The following is a 22,726-nucleotide window of genomic DNA, read 5'->3' as shown; positions in this document are numbered from 1 at the left end:
TCCCTCCCTCCGTTCCTTCCTTCCGTCCTTCTCTTTCTTATGCCAGTTATGGATTTCATGATTGGGGTGCTATAATTTTTCTGTGCCTTTATGTATCTTAAAATCTTATTCTGTGTGCAGTTAAGTTAGTTGGAAGCAATTTGATTCTTTTGACGTTCACTATGCTAGGTGGATCTAGAATGAAGTTTTAATATGGCCTTATTAATGAAACAACAATTTTCTAAGATTCTACTCAAAGCACATCATTTGAAGATCTTTCTAGTGAGACTAAACTATTATCTAATTAAAACTAACTGTTTCTATCTGTGTGTAAACTCTGAGAATGTTCTGTTAAGTTCTTTTCCTAGCATGTGTTGATTATACTCAGGTGAAGCCTCAACGGAAAACTGTATTTCTCTAGATCTCTCTCCCTCTCCCTTGGCTTCCATTTTCAGCTCTGTCCTCTATGATACTCCATCGTGCAGTTCTACTTGCCTTGGCCTTCTTGAAATCCAAACTGTGTCTCTCAACTCACATTTCTAGATATGCTGTCTACATAGTATCCCAGAGCTATCAAAGAGCTCACTTCTTTTTGTTTTCCTTCTCTCCAAGATTATCATCCTGCTATGCCTGTGGTCTAGTGTCCCTCATTTTATAGATTTTTTTTTTAATTCTTTAAAGTAGAAAAGTAAATCTTGTTTCTGTTATTCTGTTGTGTCCATAAGAAAATATATATAGAGAGATTTTAGTTCTTCTTTTAGTTCTTTTCATACTAATACAAAGAAAAGATTTAGATGTATTTGACAACTAATCCATTTCTTTCACTTTTCTTTTCAATCAGTTGATGTCTATTCTTTCTTTCAGACACATAAGAGAGGGACCCAATGTGATTTTTTTCTTAAACTAGAATCTTAAGAGAAAACAGGTGATATAACAGGGTGTCTAGGAATGTGCAGATACTGTCGATGTGGGAGAAGAGTAGAAAGATACGACTCTGGTTTGTTTTGGGTGGTTTTGAATCGGCTTCTTCGTGCATCACTATCTCTATTTGTATTACTTAAGAATGGTTGATTGAAAGTGAGTCATTTTATATCTATGAACTCTGGTCCTTGGTGAATTAGAAAACAATCCACATTCCTCTCTGATTTTAATGCTGCACTCTTCTATTTTTTTTTTTAATTTTTTATTTTTTATAAACATATATTTTTATCCCCAGGGGTACAGGTCTGTGAATCACCAGGTTTACACACTTCACAGCACTCACCTATTTTTAATTTATAATCATGAGTAGGAACTTATGCCACTGAACTACCATAATTATAATAATTCTTCGACATGTGAAACAGTTGACTCATATTGTTTTTACTCAAATTAGCTCTATATATAATCTGAATATATTTTCTGATGCATTTGAAATACAGTCAATAATCAAATTGTTGTGTGATGCTGTGTAATATTAAGGCTGAGACTCTATTTTGATAAATAATAAAGAACTCACATTTAAAGATAAATATGGAAAGTAACCTCATACTTATAAAGTGATTCTAGAAATAAAATAATATGATTATTTTGAGAAACTCAACTCTATTTTCTTACCATACAATATTTTCCAATTTGCTTTATGAGTGATTATTAAATGATCAATCTGGTGGGTGGTTATATATATTTTTCCACAGAAGATAAACCTAATATTGCCTTCTAATTTTATTGACTAACTTCTATAGCAGTTTCAATTGTGTCAGCAATGATAGGGATGCAATTACCTTTGTCTCAAAAATGTTTATATCATTCAAAAGGTGAGAAAGGGGTACCAGGTGGTGGGTATTATTGAGGGCATGGATTGCATGGAGCATTGGGTGTGGTGCAAAAATAATGAATACTGTTATGCTGAAAATAAATAAAAAATAAATTTTAAAAAAAGGTGAGAAAGGAAGGATATTCTAGGAATCTGAACTTGTAAATCTAAATGATTATTAATTAGTCTGCCAAGTTTAATTTTTGATCAAGAAAGAAAGGCAACACATGAGCTCATTTTAATTAGCCATGATTTAAAATTTTTCCATCATTGCCATTGAAGATCTGCAAGTAGAAGAGATTCAAGAAGTGATGGAATTTATTCTCATCTCTGCAGAGACATGGTCATTTAGATGATTGTGGTGGATAGCATAATATATCCAGAAGGCATTTGTAAAGAAAGACTATTTTTTTTTATCTCTGATCTTTGATTTGCTGGTGTCCATATTAAGAACTGCAAACTGCATCCCACTTACCCTAAAATCTGTGCTCTCACTTGAAATATTTCAGAAAGTTTTCTTCTTCTGTTATGCCATCCCGCAAAGTTTTACAAAACAGCATGCTTTCATTCACAGTGTTTTCCAAAATACATCTTACAAATGCCAACAACTGAGCACAACCTGAAACATCTGTGGATTTGTCCATTTATGGGACAAAGTAATCACTTTTCATACTCTTTAAAACCAGCTGTTCACAGGCATTAATTGCCATGTCACTTACACGCTTTAGAACAGCAGCATTTGACAATGGTGCACGTGTTAATTTGTTTACCACATCTGGTTCTTTTTCAGTGAATTCTGTCTTCATGGCAGATGGCAATAGAAGAGTTGTTGCAATTATGTAGTTTAAGAGGACTCTGAGTTGTGATGGATACAGTATGCATTTAAGTGACTACATTTTTATATTAAAATGCATATGTAAATGCCTTCAAACTTCTGGCTAAGGACTTCCATAACCTAGGTTTTGTTTTATTTTTAGAAATATACATGTTTTCTGTAAAATGACATAATGCAGAATGGTTTTAAAGACTTACTACTTTTATATATCTGGTCTTCAAAATATATACCACTTCTGTCTTAAAAGAGATATACATGTTGGCGTCTTCTTCAGGTGATGGAAGAGCATTAAAGCTCACTTATAGAGAGAAAGATTAAACACGGCCAGTTTCAAGCACTAAGGTTCCTTTTCTCTTTCCTTTTCAGTTTATGTACAGGCACACACACCCTACCCTGAAGATCCAAGTGGCCTGGGAGAAGAGATTGATTTAAGAATTCTACCAAATACTTACTTTCATGAAATCTCCCTGGAATTAATATAAATCTCTTATAGCTTCTATCCCTTGGCCCTGTCTTGGTTTGACTTCCTAAACTATTCTGCATTCTTCTTCCTTTAAAAAAAAAAAAACTATTATATATTCCAGATGCATGATTTTGGCAGTCTTCTGTCTTACTCTGTGTAGTGGCTAATGAATTCTCAGATTTTGTTTAATTCTTCTTATTCTTCCCTTTAAATATTAGTGCATTCAGCAACAATATCAAAAGACAAACACTGACATTAATATTTGCAGAATTGATGACAAATGAGTAAGTCTAAATATATCTTTTCCATCAGCCATGCCGTAACATCTTTCATGTCAAAACAAAACAAAACAAACAAACAAACAAACAAAACCCTTCTATAACCTCACAGCTCTTGTGCTATTGTCAGAGCATTTCTCTTCCTGCCATTAGAATAAATGTGTAGTTGCCTATTTTGCAGTCACCAGTTCTTTTCTGTCATTTTTTTGTCCATAGCACTCCACCATTCAGCTCTCACCAAAAGGTGGTCAATGCCTTCTATCTTGCTAAATCTAATGAGATTTTGAAGTCCTTATTATTTGTAACTTATAAGCAGCCTTTGACATAGTTACTCACTCTTCTTTCTTTAAAGACTTTCCTCACTTTGCTCCTAGGATTGCACTTTCTGCAGGTTCTCCTCTTCCCATGTGACCCCCCACCCCCACCCCACTTCCCTTTTCTGGATTGTCTTCAACTCTAAGATTTCTCATGTTTGGTGTGTCCTAGAGCTCAATCCTCAGGTGTCTGCTTTCTTGTGGACCTGCACTTCCTCATTCCATCACCACTCAGGTAATAGCATACTGCTTGTATGCTGAAGACTTAATGAGTTACGTTGGTGGTCAACAGTTCTCAATTTCATATTTGCACATAAAATTGCCTATTTGAAAACTTCACTTGAAGTCTAAGTGACATTCTCAAACTTAAATGGATGTTTCAATAAAGAAGTAAATTTAAAAGCTAAAATATGTATTAAATTGAATGTAAAATCCCACTCTATCCCCAAATTTGCACCTGTAATGTTCCTCATTTCAGTAATTTTAGGAATTTTGTTATCCTATTTGCCTTGATCAAAAGCCTTGCAGATACTATTGTGTCCTCTCTTTATCTGATGTTTCACAGACAACTTAGGAGCAGATTAGGTTAATTCTGCCTTTAAAATACCCTTAGAAGCTCACTACTTCTGTCTCTTTCACTTTTCACTTTCACCATCATCTTGGGCATGTGGGTGGCAATTGTCTCTTAATTGGTTTTCTTGCTTTGCTCTTCCTATCCACCTTCCAGCACAATCTATCCTAAACACAGGAGACAGAGAGATCCTCTGAAAACAGAAGTCAGATCACATCTCTCCCTTTTTCAAAGCCCTTCAGTGACTTCCTATCTTTCTAAGGGTAAAACCCCAAGTTTTCTTTTTTTAAAAATTTATTTAGTTACTTGAGAGAGAGAAAGAAAGCAACAGAGAATAGGGGCAGTAGCAGAGGGATGGGAAGAGAGAAAGTCTAAGCAGACTCTGTGTTCAGCATGGAGCCTGACTCAAGGCTCTATCAGGACCCTGATAACCTAAGCTGAAACCAAAAGTCAGACCCCTAAAAGACTGTGCTATTCAGGTGCCCCAAAAGCCAAAGTATTTTTGGGGGGAGTATACAATATATTTTTTTTTTCTTTTTACCTGTGGCTCTCAATTCTGGTTATACACTAAAATTTTTTGGGAAGCTTTCAAAATATATATGAATTTTAGAGCCCTCATCCACAGGTTCTGATTTAATTTGAATGAGATGAAGCTTTGATTTTTTTTTTTTTAAGATTATGCACCCTAAGGTGAAAACAACTGTCCCATGGCCCATCCCATAGCCACCACTCTGGCTACCTTTTCAGCCACTCTTCCCCTTGCTTGTTCCACTACAGTATGTTGGCCTCTTGGCTATTCCTTTGACATGCCAAGCACATTTTCCTCCTTAGAGCCATTTTACTTGCTGGGATGCTCTTCCTATAATCTCCCAGTTACCTGCCTGACTCTTACTACCTCAATTTCTTCAAGTCTCTGCTCAAATATGGCAAAATAGATGAAGGCTTGTCTCACCACCTTATATAGAACAACAACTCCATCACCATTACTTCTGACCTTCTTTATGTTCTTCTTGCATATAATATGTTTATTTATTTACTGTCTGCCCCCTTTCCCCCAATTAAATGTAAGTTCACGTTTGCTGGATTGTTCATACATAGTCTATAAAGCCCAGAACAAAGCCTGACTAAAGTAAGTGGAGAATAAATATTTCTGTAATAAATCAATAAATACAGAGTTATTTTTTTAAATGAGGGAAAAAAAGGTGAATTTTTGAAAATTGAAGGAATGTCCGTGAAGCTATCTCAGGCAAGGTAATTAAAACATTCAAGATGTCACAATAATAAAGAGGGTTTTTTTTTTTTTAAAGATTTTATTTATTAGACCGAGAGCACAAGCAGGGGAAGCAGCAGGCAGAGGGAGAGGGAGAAGTAGGCTTCTTGCTGAGTGGGGAGCCCAATGTGGGGCTCGATCTTATGACCCTAGGATCATGACCTGAGCGGAAGGCAGACGATTAACCAACTGAGCCACTCAGGCAACCCACAAAAAGGGTTTTGTTATGAGGTATAGGTGTAGGGGAAAAACATGACAAAGGTGCAGACCCCCAGGTTTAGTAAAATTTCAGTTAGTCCCTATCCCAGGCTCTAAGGATTGAGACCAGGAATAATAGTTACCAGAACCTGGATGGACAGAGAGTTAGTTGTGAGAGCTCCATTGCCCTCAAAGAAGGGCAACCTTCAGTCCAGGGGCACAGCTGACTTAAGGTGCCTCATGGTAGGGAAAGAGATTACCAGGGAATAAATACTGGACTTTACCCTCCTTCCTTCCTATTCCTTTGAGACCCGATTAGCTCAATTCAGTGAGAAGCTAGAGAATATGAGATCTCTGAGGAGTTTCAGGCCCAACAATGGACACTTATAAAGTCTTTCCCTGGCTATCATGGGAAGAAGCCATCCACCTCATACCAGAGTTTGTACACAACTGGTTACATTGCAACCTCTGGAGGGAATTACAGTAAAGGACTTACTCCTCCCTGCCAACTCCCATGGGTCAGTCATCCATGCTCTCATGTATATCTGCATTACTGGCTCAGGTGCCTACATTTGGAGACCTCTAAAGCTGGCAAAGGCCTTAAGACATTTTCATCTGTGTTTACTCAGTGCCCAGTACTTCTCCACTCCTGACATTTTCCCCTTTCTCCAGGTCTGTAGAATGATAGGAGCCTTTTGGGTTGGAGGTTCCATTGGCAATGAGATGATCCCTCCATCTGCATTGATTCACCTGACTTTCCCCTCAGTGTCATTCTGTGGAGGAGAAATGGAATTCTGGGGATCCAGCAACTTCTTTATGGTCTCTTATACTATCTCAGTAAATAAAGACTTGGCTGATACTTTCAGTTTGGTTTATTATCCTAAGAGGCCACTTGAAAACTTAGCAGCTCTCTCACTATATCTCTGACCATCCCTTTGATGTAATCCATATTTGTTATCATCTCTGGACAGACAGCAAGGTAGGAAAGATGAATCATGTATTTGGAGAATAAAACAAAAGATCTTCAGTAAATTTCATTCTTTTGCCTCTCAATTATCACTCATTTCTTACACTTCATGCTCCATTCTTGTCCTTCATCCAAGTAAACTTTGTGTCCCTAACATGGGGAATGCATGAAGTCCCATTAATTGCAATATTGCAATATCACTTTATTATTTTTTTTGTGATTTTATTTTTTTTTTCAGTGTTCCAAGGCTCATTGTTTATGCACCACACCCAGTGCTCCATGCAATGCATGTCCTCCTTAATACACATTACCAGGCTCAACCAACCTCTCACCTCCCTGCCCTCCCTCCCCTCCAAGAAACCCTCAATTTCTTCTTCAAAGTCCACAGTCTCTCATGGGGGGGTCTCCCTCTCCAGTTTTCCCCAACTCACTTCTCTCCATCTCGGTGTCCTCTGTCCTCTGTGTTACTCCTTAGGCTCCACAAGTAAGTGAAACTATATGATAATTGACACTCAATGCTTGACTTATTTCACTCAGCATAATCTCCTCTAGTCCTATTCATGTTGATACAAAAGTTGGGTATTCATCCTTTCTGATGGAGGCTTAATACTCCATTATATATATATATATACCATATTTTCTCTATCCATTCATCTATTGAAGGGCATCTTGGCTCTTTCTACAGTTTGGTGACTGTGGCCTTGCTGCTATGACCATTGGGGTAAAGATGGCCCTTCTTTTCACTAAATCTGTATCTTTGGGGTAAATTCCCAGTAGTGCAATTGCAGGGTCATAGGGAAGCTCTATTTATAATTTCCTAAGGAATCTCCACACTGCTTTCCAAACTGGCTGCACCAACTTGCATTCCCACCAACAGTGTAAGAGGGTTCCCCTTTAAAGTGTTGCCAGTCTAGTCATATTCTAAAACCTAAATAAAGCAAAGGATTAAAAAAGGGAGAATATAAACAATTTAACCCCATAAAACACAATTTATAGAGAAACTGTTTTTGTAGTTTATCATAAGATTTATGTTAAATAGCATAGCTGATTTTTTCAACTCATTCCAGGTCATCTTATTCTCTGTCCCCAGTTTATCTAAATGGGTTCTCTACCTGATGGTGTGACTCAAATATTTACTCTTATAAGATCTGAATCTTTGGGGCCCCTGGGTGGCTCAGAGGGTTAAGCCTCTGCCTTCAGCTCAGATCATGATCTCAGGGTCCTGGGATCAAGGCCGGGATTGGACTCTCTGCTCAGTAGGGAGCCTGCTACCCCTCTCTCTCTGCCTGCCTCTCTGCCTATTGTGATCTCTCTCTCTGTCAAATAAATAAATAAAATCTTAAAAAAAGAATCTGAATCCTTGATTATTTTATCTCTATTGAATTGCTGCAGATTTCCATTGATCAGAACTGTTTATCAAGGGACTATCAAGATGTACTCCAAATAAATTCCTTGAGTTTCAGACATAGTCCTCTTACAAAAAAGTTTATAGCAGCAACTCATTGACCTTTAATAATTAGGATCAACCCTCTTAGCCAGTAAAATACTTCTCTTCCTAGTGGTTCAGTTTTGTGAAAGGTTATATTATCTGAAGATGGTCTCAAATTCCAATTTATGGAAAATACGGACATGTCCACTCACAGAAACATTACTTCCTTGGGCATAAGAACTGCCAAATTCATTGAATCAAAACTCATGAGGAAAGGGGAACAAATTCTTCTGGTAAGCCATTATTACCTCTACCATTTGCTTCTTATATCTGGGTTTTAGGGGAAAGGCACAAAATATTGAGTAATAGTTTGAGATATATACTCCAGTCTCTAGGATTTCACCCCAAACTTGCTGAGTTGGGTCATCTAACTAAGCCTTCAGCAGCCCAATGAAACTTTCTACCAGGCCAGTTGCATGTGGATGACGGGACATATCATAAGGCCCACATATTACATAGGACTGAGCCATTGCCACATGCTCTTCTCTCTCTCTCTCTCTCTCTCTCTCACACACACACACACACACACACACACAAACACATATACACATACACATGTCTTTTGGTTAGATGTAGTGTTGTATGGAATACTGTGTGAAGTCCATAGTTAGCAGAAGTTTTTTTGAGAAATGAGGCCAATCTGTATTGAAAATACCTGATTCAGGTATTTTAAAAAAGGTTAATATCTTGAAAGAAGTTGCTGTGGCTGATATCGATGAAATTACTGCCTATGTTCTCCTCTAGGATTCTGATGGACTCCTGTTTCACATTAAGGTTTTTTATACATTTTGAGTTTATCTTTGTGTACTGTGTAAGAGAATGGTCGAGTTTCATTCTTCTACATATAGCTGCCCAGTTTTCCCAGCACCATTTATTGAAGAGACTGTCTTTTTTCCACTGTATATTTTTTCCCGTTTTGTCGAAGATTATTTGCCCATAGAGTTGAGGGTCCATATCTGGGCTCTCTACTCTGTTCCACTGGTCTATGTGTCTGTTTTTATGCCAGTGCCATGCTGTCTTGGTGATCACAGCTTTGTAGTAAAGCTTGAAATCAGGTAACGTGATGCCCCCTGTTTTATTTTTGTTTTTCAACATTTCCTTAGCAATTCAGGGTCTCTTCTGATTCCATACAAATTTTTGGATTATTTTCTCCAGCTCTTTGAAAAATACCAGTGGAATTTTGATAAGAATGGCATTAAAAGTATACTGCTCTAGGCAGTATAGACATTTTAACAATGTTTATTCTTCTGATCCAAGAGCATGGAATGGTCTTCCATCTTTTTTGTGTCTTCTTCAATTCCTTTCATGAGTGTTCTGTAGTTCCTTGAATACAGATCCTTTATCTCTTTGTTTAGGTTTATTCCCAAGTATCTTATGTTTCTTGGTGCTATAGTAAATGGAACCGATTCTCTAATTTCCCTTTCTGTATTTTCATTGTTAGTGTATAAGAAAGCCACTGATTTCTGTACATCAAAATCTTCTGCACAGCAAAGGAAACAGTCAAGAAAACAAAGAGGCAACCCACGGAATGGGAGAAGATATTTGCAAATGACACTACAGACAAAGGGTTGATATCCAGGATCTATAAAGAACTCCTCAAACTCACACACAAAACAGACAATCATATCAAAAAATGGGCAGAAGATATGAACAGACACTTCTCCAATGAAGACATACAAATGGCTATAAGACACATGAAAAAATGTTCATCATCACTAGCCCTCAGGGAGATTCAAATTAAAACCACATTGAGATATCACATTACACCAGTTAGAATGGCCAAAATTAGCAAGACAGGAAACAACATGTGTTGGAGGGGATGTGGAGAAAGGCGAACCCTCTTCCACTGTTGGTGGGAATGCAAGTTGGTGCAGCCTCTTTGGAGAACAGTGTGGAGATTCCTCAAGAAATTAAAAATAGAACTTCCTGAAAACAATCTGAGGGTTTTGAAGGGGCGGGGGTGGGAGGTCGGGGTACCAGGTGGTGGGTATTATAGAGGGCACAGATTGCATGGAGCACTGGGTGTGGTGCAAAAATAATGAATACTGTTATGCTGAAAATAAATAAAAAATAAAAAAATAAATGACAAAAAAAAAGGTTAATAAAATCTGCCTTTACTAACATGGAATGAATTTTGTGACAAAATGATAAAAGGAAGTTGCAGACCAGGTAGTAAAATATGCTTCTATGAAAGTAAACAAAAGTATATGTAAGTTATCCAGCTATTACTAGAAAATTTTATAAAATTCAGCCATGATCTAATTCTGTTATCTAGAACATAAATGTCCTCTCCACTTTATCTAGTTCTCATGTTGTTTTTTTTTCCCCCCATCTCTGCCCAAGCATGAAGATAGATTTGAAGTACAAACACACACAAACTGTGAAGTTTTTGTTTTGTTTTGTTTGTTTTAAACTATGAAAGTTTGAAAGGAGGTAAAAAGAGAAATGTTAAGTCCAGGGTCCCAGAAATTTTAGCCATCATCCTTGTTTCTATCTCAACTTTTTTAACTTCTTATTTCCTCAGAGACACACACAAATTATTCCTCTTCTTCACTGAAACTCCTTCTTCATTTTGCTCAGACTTCAGTTCTTTCAGTCTCTTAGGGGATCTTACCTTCTGTGGTGAGTTGTCAAGTGAAAGATATTTTCCAGACCAAAAATCTTGATCTACCTGAAACTCCGGCAAATGCCATTTTCTCTTTACTTATTGAAACTATGGGTTTGCATATTCTTAAAATAGATATTCAGAGATATTTACAGAATAGTTGACAGTAGCTATCTATAAGACTAGTTTGGGTAGTGCACAGTAGAACACTTATTATTTTTCCAACAAATATGTGTCTCTTTTATGAATTAAAAAAAAAGCTTTTATTAAAAGTATTGGAATGTCCCAGAATTAATCCTAGTTCACATCTCCTTCTCTTTGTTTTCCTTTAGTCATCACGTTTTATCCAAGGGTTTTACTTACTTTCTGGCAATGATTATAAATCCATATTTCCATTTAGATATTTTTTTCAAGCCACAAATAACTCTATGGCTTGAAAAAAGAGATTCATCCTTTCATGGAGATTTTTGTATTACATGCCTACTACATGCTGGGTGCCATGATAATGGACAGGCACAGAGTGGCTAAAGCGGAGTGACATAGTCCCTGCATTCATGCAGCTGGAAATCTTTGGAAGTGCTAATACAATAAACAATCAAACAAATGAATAAATGTACGTAACATGTTCTAAGCAATGCCTTTCAGAAAGATAAATACAACGCTATAATAACAAAATTAGTTTTCAATTAAAAAGAAAAACAACAACTGGGTAGCCAAGGAGGTTCTTTCTGAGGAGATAATATTTAAGGTGAGGCCAAATGGAGAATTGTCCAGGCTTGTGAAGAGTAGCTTCAAGGCACAAGGACAGCAAGGGGGAAAATCTGAGTTGGGAGAGTGCTTGCTGTGTTCTCCAAATGAGAAAAGAGCAGTGTGATTTAGACATAAGAAATTCAGGAGGGATGAGGCATAAAATAATCCGAGAGATATAAGCACAGGAACTCAATCATGACCATCCTAGACCATATGGAAATTTTGGACTTTATCTTAAAAGCAATGGGATTCATTGGAGCGATTTAAGTAGATTAGTGATGTGCTTTGGTTTATATTTTTAAAAATTCTCTTTGTTCTATTATTTATGCTGTAAAAGGAGGTCAGAGAGGTAGGAAAGAAGCAGATCATTAAGGACCTGTAAGGTATTTAGATTTTCCCTATTAGCATTTTCCATTTTCCATTTCAGAAATCTGGATATGTTTGACTTCTCTATGCCCTTCATTTGTTCTACCATCTCTAATCAAACTTTGGCAATTTTAGATTCTTAACAACTCCCACAGGTATATTTTTTTTCTTTTTCTCAACCTTTACTTTCTTAAATTGGTGCTTCATAATCTTTTATCTGGACCATTACAAAACTATAGTCTTCTCAACATATTTCTGTGCCTACTATCATGCAAACTGATGCCTTAGTTATCTTAATAAAATAAAAACTTAAGTATGGTATTCTACTACTTATATCATCATTGGATGTCCACAATTAATTGCATGTATTTATTTATATAGGAAATGCCCTTTATTGAACACTTCTGTGGGCAAGGTTAATATATCACATATTTATAACAGCCTCATTTATTGGGTTTTATTATTGTTCTTGCTTTATATCTGAAGAAACTGAGTGTTGGGGAGAGTAAATGACAGTGAAAGTGAGTTATTTCATCCATTGCAGAGTAAAGTCACTCTTAGAAACTACTTGATTGGTAGATTCCAAATAACATTGAGTTATTTTGAGGGGAGCTCTGCTGCTCAAATTTATAGATAAAATGCATCCTCTTTAAGACATTGAATTGTTTTAGATTCTCTGGTGTGGATGATCTTGCCAGCAAATTGGTATGTTGTTATTGGTAATTTAAGACTTTAGAATAATTATAATAGTTCCTGATTAAAATTAGTAAAATATTCTTTGTGGTGTTTGGCACAGTGTCTTATTTGGGTTTTTTATTGACGTTAAAGTTTTTGACCTACATACTCATAGGAAATTTCCCAAATCTTGCCTTTTATGATTCATTTACTCAAATAATTCAGCATAAAAATTTCAAATGATTGATTTTTAAGATGAGTAGAAATAGATCTCATTTTTTTTTACATGGGGATAATCTCTATATAATAAGGGGTATAAATTTCTGTCAACTTCTGAGTCATTAGAATTGAAGCTCACTTTATCTTCCAGTCAAAGACCCTGAGCCTGGTACACTCAATATCTGTACTTTATTGTTCTCACTTCTCTCTCCACTATACCATCATCCCTCTAGAATCAGCTTCATTTCCTGGAGAAGGTTAGCACCCAGTCCAACCAATATTGGTCCCAGCAGGCTTTAATAAAGAAGATAACATAAAGTGACAACTATAGAATTACACAGAGAGCTAGTCTGTTATCAAAACACACATCAGTCTCTCCCATCCCCCACCCTTTAATGCTTTCCTTTTCCTCTGATAGTTAAGAGAAAAAACTGAAAGTGATCTGTAACTTTCGGTTCAGGGTTTTCTTTCCAATATGAGGATTTTCTTTCCATACAATCATTGAGGCAATAATCTCAAAATCTTTATGAAGATTTTTGGTTATTCTGAGATTCTATCCAAACCTAACCCGCGGGATGAAGAACATTAATATTAACAATAGATCTCTTTTGTCTAATTCTGAGTGTCGGACAATTTTTTATTGACATCCCACAAACTCATACCTTACACAAATCTCATACATGTAAACAGTGGTTAATATATCTCATAATATATAAATATACTTTCCCTGCATTCAGAAATACTTGTGGAATTAGTATGTCTAGTAGCTTCCATGTACATGACATTTAGGACAGAACATCCTGGATCCTGGGTAATTCTCGTCTTTCGTTATTCTGGTCAAAGTGTGGGTTTCTGGGGCACCTGGGTGGCTCAGTGGGTTAAGCCTCTGCTTTCCACTCAGGTCATGATCTCAGGGTCCTGGGATCGAGCCCCGCATCAGGGGCTTTCTCCTCTCTCTCTGACTGCCTCTCTGCCTACTTGTGATCTTTTTCTCTGTCAAATAAATAAATAAAATCTTTGAAAAAAAAAGTGTGGGTTTCTACCATTGTCTAATCAGCTCATATTCAGAAGTTTTGGTATGCCCAGATGAAGCATGCAATCATCATTCCATATATACGCAAACATCAGATTCTCATAAAAATAATGAGACTGCTTATACACCTCAATAAAATGGATGAGTCTATTTCCACACATACAAATCTGTTTTGAATTGTATTACTTCTTTGAAAGAATTCAATTCAACTTTTTTGTTGTTGATTATTCTTTCAAGTAAGCATAAGGATCCTGACAGTTGGAGGTGGGGAGGGAGTATTATAGGAGACATATAAACGGGATTTAGAAAAGAGAGGTGTGAGACAATTATGAAGCTTTGCCTATTCTGTGGGATTTATTAGACCACTCCTGCTCTTAAGCCATATACTCCCTGATTTTATTCATTCATAATCTGATTTATTTTTAACATCACATGGCAATACTTTAAATTTTTTCAAGACCCCTCTGATAATCAGCAGAAGGCTGAAATATTATGTAAAAGAACTACTGAAGAAGTAATTTAACCAAGGTAAACTTTAACACATCTTTGTCAGACTTTCTACTTCTTCCTCACAGTCTATTTTTACCATTTTGCCCTGAAGTCCAATGTTAGGGACACACAAGAAATGCCACATCCTCTAATCCCTCTTTCCCAAAGGTTATGCTGTCAACATGGACCTCATTTGCTTTTTCTATTTTAAATCAAATTTTCCCAACAAAATGAAACATTGTTTAAGTTTCTCTAATGCCCAGTTTAAAAATCAAAGGGAGATGAAAATTTGACTTCGCAGTGATTTGTGAATGACAGTAATGAGTGTGGGGGAGATGAAGAACATGAACTTTTCAGAGTGCCTTAAAAATGACATTGTTATTTAATGTGCTGATCACTTTGTGATTTGAAAAAAAAAAATGTGATTTTCTTGCTTCACCAAGAGAAGATTAAGCTGTGCTTTTCATTGCACTTTGCTCCAAAGCACTGGAATTATTCTCTTTGTTCAGTCCTTGCCCAGCTGCTGCCCTAGTAAGCCCCATAAACTTGGCTTCACAGCTGTGCTGGCTGTTCCAGATTTTGGAGTCAGAATTTTCCTCTCAGTAGTCTTGGTGATTTTGTCCCAGATTTCAGGTGAACATTGTGATAATCCACTGAAAAGCAATTTTTGTGAAAATCACAAAGTAATTTTGTTATTTTATTTTATTTTTTGTTTTGTCTGTAGGGTTCTTTTGGCATTTTTATTTGTTTGCTTTGTTTTTTGCTGTGCTTTACTCAGTGTTGTTGGAAATATTTAAATAAATATACCAACTTCTTAAAGAAAGCTCAGTATATGTAAAGGTGTTCAACATCACTAATCACCAGGGAAATATGAATCAAACAACAAAGACATATCACCTCACATCTGTTAAGATGACAATTACTTAAAAAAAAACAAGAAATAATTGTCAAGGATGTGGAGAAACTGGAACCCTTACATACTGTTGGTGATAATGTAAGATGATATGACTACTATGGAAACAGTATGGAGGTAAAAAGTTTAAAATAGAATAATCATATGATCCAGCAATCCCATTGCTAGATATATGCAAAATAATTAAAACCAGGATTTCAAAGAGATATTTGCACTCCCATGTTCATTGCAGCATTATTGACAATAGCCAAGATGTAGAAACAATCAAACTTCACAAATGAATGGATAAAGAAAATGTGGCATATACAGATAATGTAAACTATCATTGTCTCAAAAAAGGAAATCCTTCTATATGCAACAACATGAATGAACTGGAGGACCTTATGCTAAGAGAAATACACCAGGTCATAGAAGGACAAATATCACATGATTCCTCAAATATGAGGTATCTAAAATTATCCAACTCCTAGAAGCAGAGAGTATAATGGTGGTTGCCAATAACTGAGGGAAGAGGGAAATGAGTTGTTTTCCAACAAGCATAAAGTTGTAGGGGTCTGCTATATCGCACAGTACCTGTGGTCAACAATACTCTATAGTGCACTTAAAATTTTGTTAAGAGTGTAGATCCCACTTTAAGTGTTCTTAGCACACAAAGATATGCACATACACAATGAGGCATAAGGAAACTTTTGGAGATGATTGATATGCTTATTACCTTAATTAAGGTGATGTTTTCATGAGTATATGTCCAAAATCATTAAATATGAGCAGTTTTCTGTGTATCAATTATACTTTGATAAAGCTATTAAAAAAAAAAAAAGCTTGAGAATGTGAAGCTAAAAGGTCTGCCATTTCTAGTGACCAAGTGAAGCTGAACACCTGAGTGATTTTAAGAACTCTACTCCAGCTCTCAACTATCTCCAAATGACTTTGGCAGTATCCAAGGACACATATGCATCAATCTCTATCTTGGCCATATCATCCTGGATTCCACGGTTTTATCCAGTCTCACTGACATCTCTTCTTTCACCCCTTTCCTTCATTGAGCTTCCACTCAAGCTAAAGAGTGTATTTTTTCTCTTTCTAATTTCTGTTTTTATCCTCTCAGAAAACACCTTCTGCTTTGAGTCCTTGCCCACCCTCACCTAGAAAACAAAATATAATTATCTTTTTTTATCCCATAAATAGTCTATTTAGTACAAGGCCAAGTAACCTATAAATATATTTAATATACTATGATATTGATGCATGATAGATTATGACATTTATTCTCTCTGTATTAAAGTTATATTTGTGCTCTTTTGTCACTTACCAGATTGTGAGTTTCTTGAGGGAAAAATTATGTCTTATTTATTTTTCTGTCACTGAAATTAAGCAATTGGTTTCTTGGTAAATGTAAATTCTAACCTGAATTGAACATCTGAACTTCACTGGGGCTTGTACTATCCTGAACCAAACTTTAGTATTAAAATAACAATTAAAAGTAAATTTAAAACTAGAATTATGAATAGTAACAACTTCAGCCACTTCTTTGCCTTCTAAGAAGTAAAAATGTTTTGTTGCTTAGGACCCCAAATTTTATTTTGTTGTTGAGTTGACCAGGTTGAGTAGAGTCTAACTGAAAAGACCTCAAATGGGCTAGATTGAGTTTTACTGGTAAGATCTGAGAGCTACTAACAGATAAGATCTAATTATGGGATCTGGAGTATAGGCTTACTATGCTCAGCAAATTCAGACTTTTGAAGAGGTTTTATATAGAGTTTAAAAGATTAAAAATGATAATAACAGCAATGAAAAACCAGAGTGGAATCTTTCTCAGTATTTGTGAAATTTAAGTCAAGAATTACATTCTCTTCAAGGTTCCGTGTATGTGTGTGAGTGTGTTTCAATAAATTTTATTCATAAAAAACAGAAGGTGGACCAGATTTGGCCCAAGGACAATAGAGTGCCAACTTATGGTCTAGAGGGAATCAAACACTTATTAGAAAGTATACAAGGTAATCTATCAAATTACTTCTAGTTCAAATGTTTTATGAATGTTGTGGCTAAGAAGTATTAGGACTACATGGATAGTTCTTAAAGGAATTATGTAAATGAGACAAGTTATATAAAGACAAATACTACATAATATCACTAAAATGTGAAATCTGAAAAGCTGAATTAATAGAAACAGAGAAAAGAATGGTGCTTACCAGAGGCTGGGATGAGGGAGGAGGTACTGAGGAGATGTTATTAAAGGGTAGACACTTGTAAGTGAAAGATGAATGAGTTCTTGAGTTTATTTTCACTGTCGGTATTCCTTTTTTGTATGCTGTCTCATGCAGGAAACAGACTTAAGGAAAAAACATGTTATGTGGTAACTCAACTTCTGTGGCAAGGCCAATGGCAATGGTGGGAATGAGGACGTGGTGGTTTTGTGACCCTCAGTTCATACCACATAAATGACCATGTAAACCTGGTTTAACTCACCCTAAAATCCTTCTGAGATATTTTAAGTATTTCTTAAGAAATAATTCAGTTCAGAGATATTCATTGCATGAACCAAATATTTATAATTTCTACATTTATTGAACAGATATTTCATCTGAGTACCATATTTTGCTAAATAACAAGTTTTATGTTTTATTATTTTTCTTTTATACAAATGACACACACATATATGTATATACACTATTTTTTTAAATGATACAGGGTGTGGTCTCATAGAAAGGTATTTGGTCTTTGTCTCTGGTTCCTGGCATCTCCTAAAACCTCTGGAGTTTCCTTAGTGATAAGGCCGATAGAATCTGGGGCACATGGGTGGCTCAGTCGGTTAAGCATCTGCCTTCAGAACAGGTGATGATCTGAGAGTCCTGGGATCCAGCCCTGCATGAGGCTCCCTGCTCAGCTGGGAGTCTGCTTCTTCCTCTTCCCCTGCTTCTCCTCTCTCTCTCTCTCTCTCTCTCTCTCTCTCTCTCACACACACACACACACACACACACACACACTCCCTGTATCTTTCTCTCTCAAATAAACAAATAAAATCTTTATTTTAAAAAAAGGTAATAAGATCTTGTGTTCTGATGAGGTTCCTTTGATTACTACTATAGCTTGAGGGTGGTAGCTGATGTCCAGAAAGACCAAGTCTTGCTTGATTATAAGTTTGAAACTTTCAGCCTCATTCTTCAATAAAGAGAGAGAAACTGGAGATTGAGTTGTCACCAATTGCTGATAATTTAATTAATCACACTATATAATGAAACCTTTATAAAAACCCCTAATGCAGGGATTCAGAGAGTTTGTCAAATTCATTCAAATGTCAGGAGCATGGCACACCCCAACTTCAGAGCAATAAAAATTCCTGTGCTTGGGATCCTTTCAGACTTTGGCCTATATACCCCTTCATTTGGCTCTTCAGTTGTATCCTTTACAATAAACCAGTAAATGGGAGTAAAGTACTTTTTGTCATCAAATCCTAGGAGGTAGTTGTGAAAGTCTCCAAATGATAGCCAGTCAGAAGTATCGTGTCTGTACTTCCAGCATCTCAGGCAGGATGCAGTTTTGTGGGATGGAGCCCTTAAACTTAGGAAGTCTGACTCTAATTCCATGTAGTTAGTGTCAGAATTGAATTGTAGGACATTCAGTTGTTATTAGAATCAGTGTTGGTGTCAGGAGGAAAAAGAAACCTCTCAGAGAGTCGAAAAATCAGAAAATGGAAACACAATCCTTCTCACACCCCAGATAGTTAAGATAAGATACATAGATTGGTATATAGATACACACTTGTATATTTACTCTTTTTTCAAACACATTTACAAACACAAATAGTTTGAGATTATAGCATACAGACTTTTTCATTGTCAATGCATAGTTTTCTTTAATGGACTAAGATGTCATTTTATTAATACATATAAACTACCTAATGTCAATTATTATATTTCAAGATAGTATGAAGAGTCATTTTAGTGTCTTATAAGTGTAACATCTTGGACAAACTGTACTGAGAAAATATCTCACTCCAAGTTGTAGCAAAAAGTAGTAGATTATGACTATCCATAACACTTTTTATTTTCTTTCCAGCTAAAAAGAGACCTAAGATAATGAAAATTTTTATAAAATATATCTAATAGTATGAAAAAGCAGTTATTACCTAAAATATGGAGTTTCTGTGCTCCAAACTAGCTTTTAAAGGTCCTTTTATTTATTAAACCAAGTTTCATTGGAAAAAAACTTTCAATTTATTTGAAATGAAATACACAGGAGGATTTTGGATGACTGAATCTTTGGATAAACTGAGATAGTGTATTAATCAAAAGAGACAAAAGGAGCATAAATCAAATTCCTCATATAAACTAAAATCAATAGGATTCTGTCAGGCTGAATTAAGGAATACTGTATTATTAACTTCAAATATTTTCTTGTGTGGTTAAATGATTTTATTTATTTTTATCTGAGTTCATTTTTTCTTGTACATAAGAATCTAAAGTCATATAATTGTTGAGCACAGAGAGACAACCAAACAATACATGGGTTGGAGTGCAAACTCAATTGGAATAAATACTGCATTTTCTTCATCTTCAGTTCAATACAGTACTTGCACAAGTGCACCTAATTTTTAAAATTTAATTGAATTAAAAATAAGGAAACTATGTCCCAACAAGTTAAACAACTTATCCAGTGACTAATAGGGACTTAGATATAGCTGGGCTTTAGAATTTATTTTTTAATCCTAAACAATAGTAATAGTAGTATGCCATACTGCCTCTCTCATTATGAATTTCTTTAATTATTGAAACGTATTGGGTATGGCAGTTTTTATCTAGAAAAATTTTATAGTGGTATGGGTTTATTTATATTTGGGTTTCCTTACGGAAATGCCCATGAAGAATAGGACAAATAAAGTAAGAGAATATGTCCAGTAGTGGATGTCTGATATACACTAAGTAAATGGAAGTGGCTATGATAAATTGAACAACTCAAGTCCTCTCTAAATAAGGTTTCTGCCTCTCAATTTGAGGAAATCTTAGATATCTGTTTATCAGTATTGGAGGTGGGTCAAGAAACTATATCTTGCTCAATACTCAAAACAGAACCAAGGCGGAGTTTGGGTGTCATTACCGGAAAGACTCAGGGATACCCAAGACAAAACCCCAACCCCAAGACCCAGGAACACAAAATCTGTCTAAGATGATGGAAGAGCCAAGAGAGTAGAGAAGCCCTCCCTTGAACACAGATGCTTATAGCATTTTTATTCATAATTGCTAAAACTTGGAAGCAACCAATATGCCCTTTAGTAAATGAATGAATAAACTGTGCTACATCCAGACAATGGAGTGTTATTCAGCACTAAAAAGAAATAAAGCAATCAAGTCATGAAAAACACATGGATAAACCTTAAATGCATATTATAAAATGAAAGGAGCCAATATGAAAAGTCTGTATATTATATGATTCTAATATGTGACTTCCTGGAGAAAGCAAAACTATGGACACAGTAAAATGATCTGTAGTTGCCAGGGAGGAGGTAGAGGAGGGCGGGATGAATAGGCAGAGCAGAGAGGATTTTTAGTGCAGTGACAATACTCTATGATATATAATGATGAATACATGCCTCTAAAAATTTGTCTAAATCCATAATATGGATTCACCAAGAGGGAACAATAACACAGATTATTGACTTTGGGTGACTATGTGTCAAAGTAGGTTCATCAGCTATAATTAATGTAACACTCTAGTAGGGGATGTTGATAATGAGGGAGGCTATGCATGTGTGATGGCAGGTTTATGTGCAGAATCTCTGTACCTTTCCCTCAATTTTGCTGTGAGAATATATGTGGGAAGTAATAAGGATTTTTAAAACTAAAAAAAAAAAATAATAAAGAAATTAATAAGAGAAGCTCATCGGTCAGAAGTATTATCAAGGAAGTAAATAGATGTATAGAAAGAAATGAGCAGAGCTAGAAAAAGAAAAATACATAAATAATTATAATCGATATATTCTTTAAATATACTAAAAATGATAGGCTACACAAATACTATAAATATGTATTATGGGATTTATACACATGTAAAAATAAAAGGTATGCCAACAACAGCACCAGGAATGGATGGCTCTTCTTATACTGTATGGAAATAATATAGTATTATTCAAAATTGCACTATAATGACCTCAGAACAGTTTTTCTCAGATGAATATGATTACTCCTCCACCTCCTGACACACCCACATACACTACACACTCACACAAACGTACACAGGGTACATTCAGCAATGTCTGAAGACATTTTTGGTCATTGAAATTGAGATGTGCTCCTGTGTCTACTGGATATATTCCAGGGATGTGTTATACATCTTAGAGTGCAGAAGATGGACCCTACAACAAAGTGAATTGTCTGACTCAAAAATGTTGTTGGTAATAAGGTGACAAATGCTGTCCAAGAATTATCATCCAAAAAAAAATTTTTCAAGTAACATATATGGAAAACCAATAGTGGTGATAAAAATGGAATATGAAAAGTTATGTCCAATAAATCCAGAAAGAAGACAGGAAAAGAGAACAAGAGGAATAGAGAATGGATAGGAAAAACAGAAAACACCTTGTAAAGTGCCAGATTCAAATCCAAATATAATTGCATTATGATGCAATTTGACATTAAATTTGAATGCTTTAAACAACATCTATTTAAATGCAGTGATTTTCAGATTGCAAAAGAGAGCAAGACCTAAGTCTGTACTACATGAAACTCAATTGAAATGTTAATAGAGATTGGTTAATTTTTTTTAAATGTGGAATATGTCCCATGTAAGTATTAATTAAAAACAAAGTGGCCTGGTTATAATAATAACAAGAAAAGTAAAATTACAACAAAAAAATATTATCAGGTATAGAGAGGGGCATTATATAATATAAAATTTAATTAACTTAGAATACCTGGGATCATAAATGTGTATCAGACACAGTTTCAAAATATTGGAAGCAAAAATGGTAAAGCAAAATCAGAAATAGGCAAATCAATGATTACAGTTGGCTAAGTCAGTACCCCACTCATTAACTGATTGCAAAAGCCTATGAAAATTTAGTAAAATATAGATAACTTGAACAATACTATCAACCAATGTCATCTAACTGGTATTTATACTTCCCATCAAGAACTGGATACGCATTCTTTTTAACTGCACATGGAACATGCACCATGATATGCAGAATTCTAGGACATTAAAAAAATCAACAAATTAAAAAAGATATAAATCATACAATCAACTGATGGTATTCAAATAAAAATAAATAAAATCCACTTCTATGTAATGCATGTATCAAATATATCACAAGGAAAATTAGAAAATAATGTAAATGAAAATAAAATAAAACATTAATATTTGAGGGACTAAGCTAAATTTTGAGAGAAAATTTGTAGCACTAAATGCTTATATTAGAAAACAAAAAGGTCTAAGCTTCTGCATTAGGAAAGTAGAAAAAAAAGGAGGGCAAACTAAACCCAAAACAAGCAGAACAAATAAAACAATTAAGATGGGAACAA

General features: G+C 35.4%; 1 long non-coding RNA gene across 2 annotated transcripts in view; it reads right to left on the bottom strand.

The window, feature by feature from the left end:
- LOC116597910 overlaps positions 1 to 17,497 on the bottom strand; it is a 75,956-nt gene extending 58,459 nt beyond the window's left edge. For both annotated transcript variants that reach the window (XR_004288849.1, XR_004288850.1), the window contains exon 1: positions 17,402 to 17,497. This is a non-coding gene — a long non-coding RNA (uncharacterized LOC116597910). The remainder of the gene's footprint in view (positions 1 to 17,401) is intronic.
- Between the last annotated feature and the right edge of the window lie 5,229 nt (positions 17,498 to 22,726).

The sequence above is a fragment of the Mustela erminea genome, chromosome 8 (genome assembly GCF_009829155.1).
Source record: "Mustela erminea isolate mMusErm1 chromosome 8, mMusErm1.Pri, whole genome shotgun sequence".
In the NCBI taxonomy this organism is placed as follows: domain Eukaryota; kingdom Metazoa; phylum Chordata; class Mammalia; order Carnivora; family Mustelidae; genus Mustela; species Mustela erminea.
Note: the sequence above shows the minus strand (reverse complement) of the source record. Positions and strands in the feature narration are given on the sequence as shown.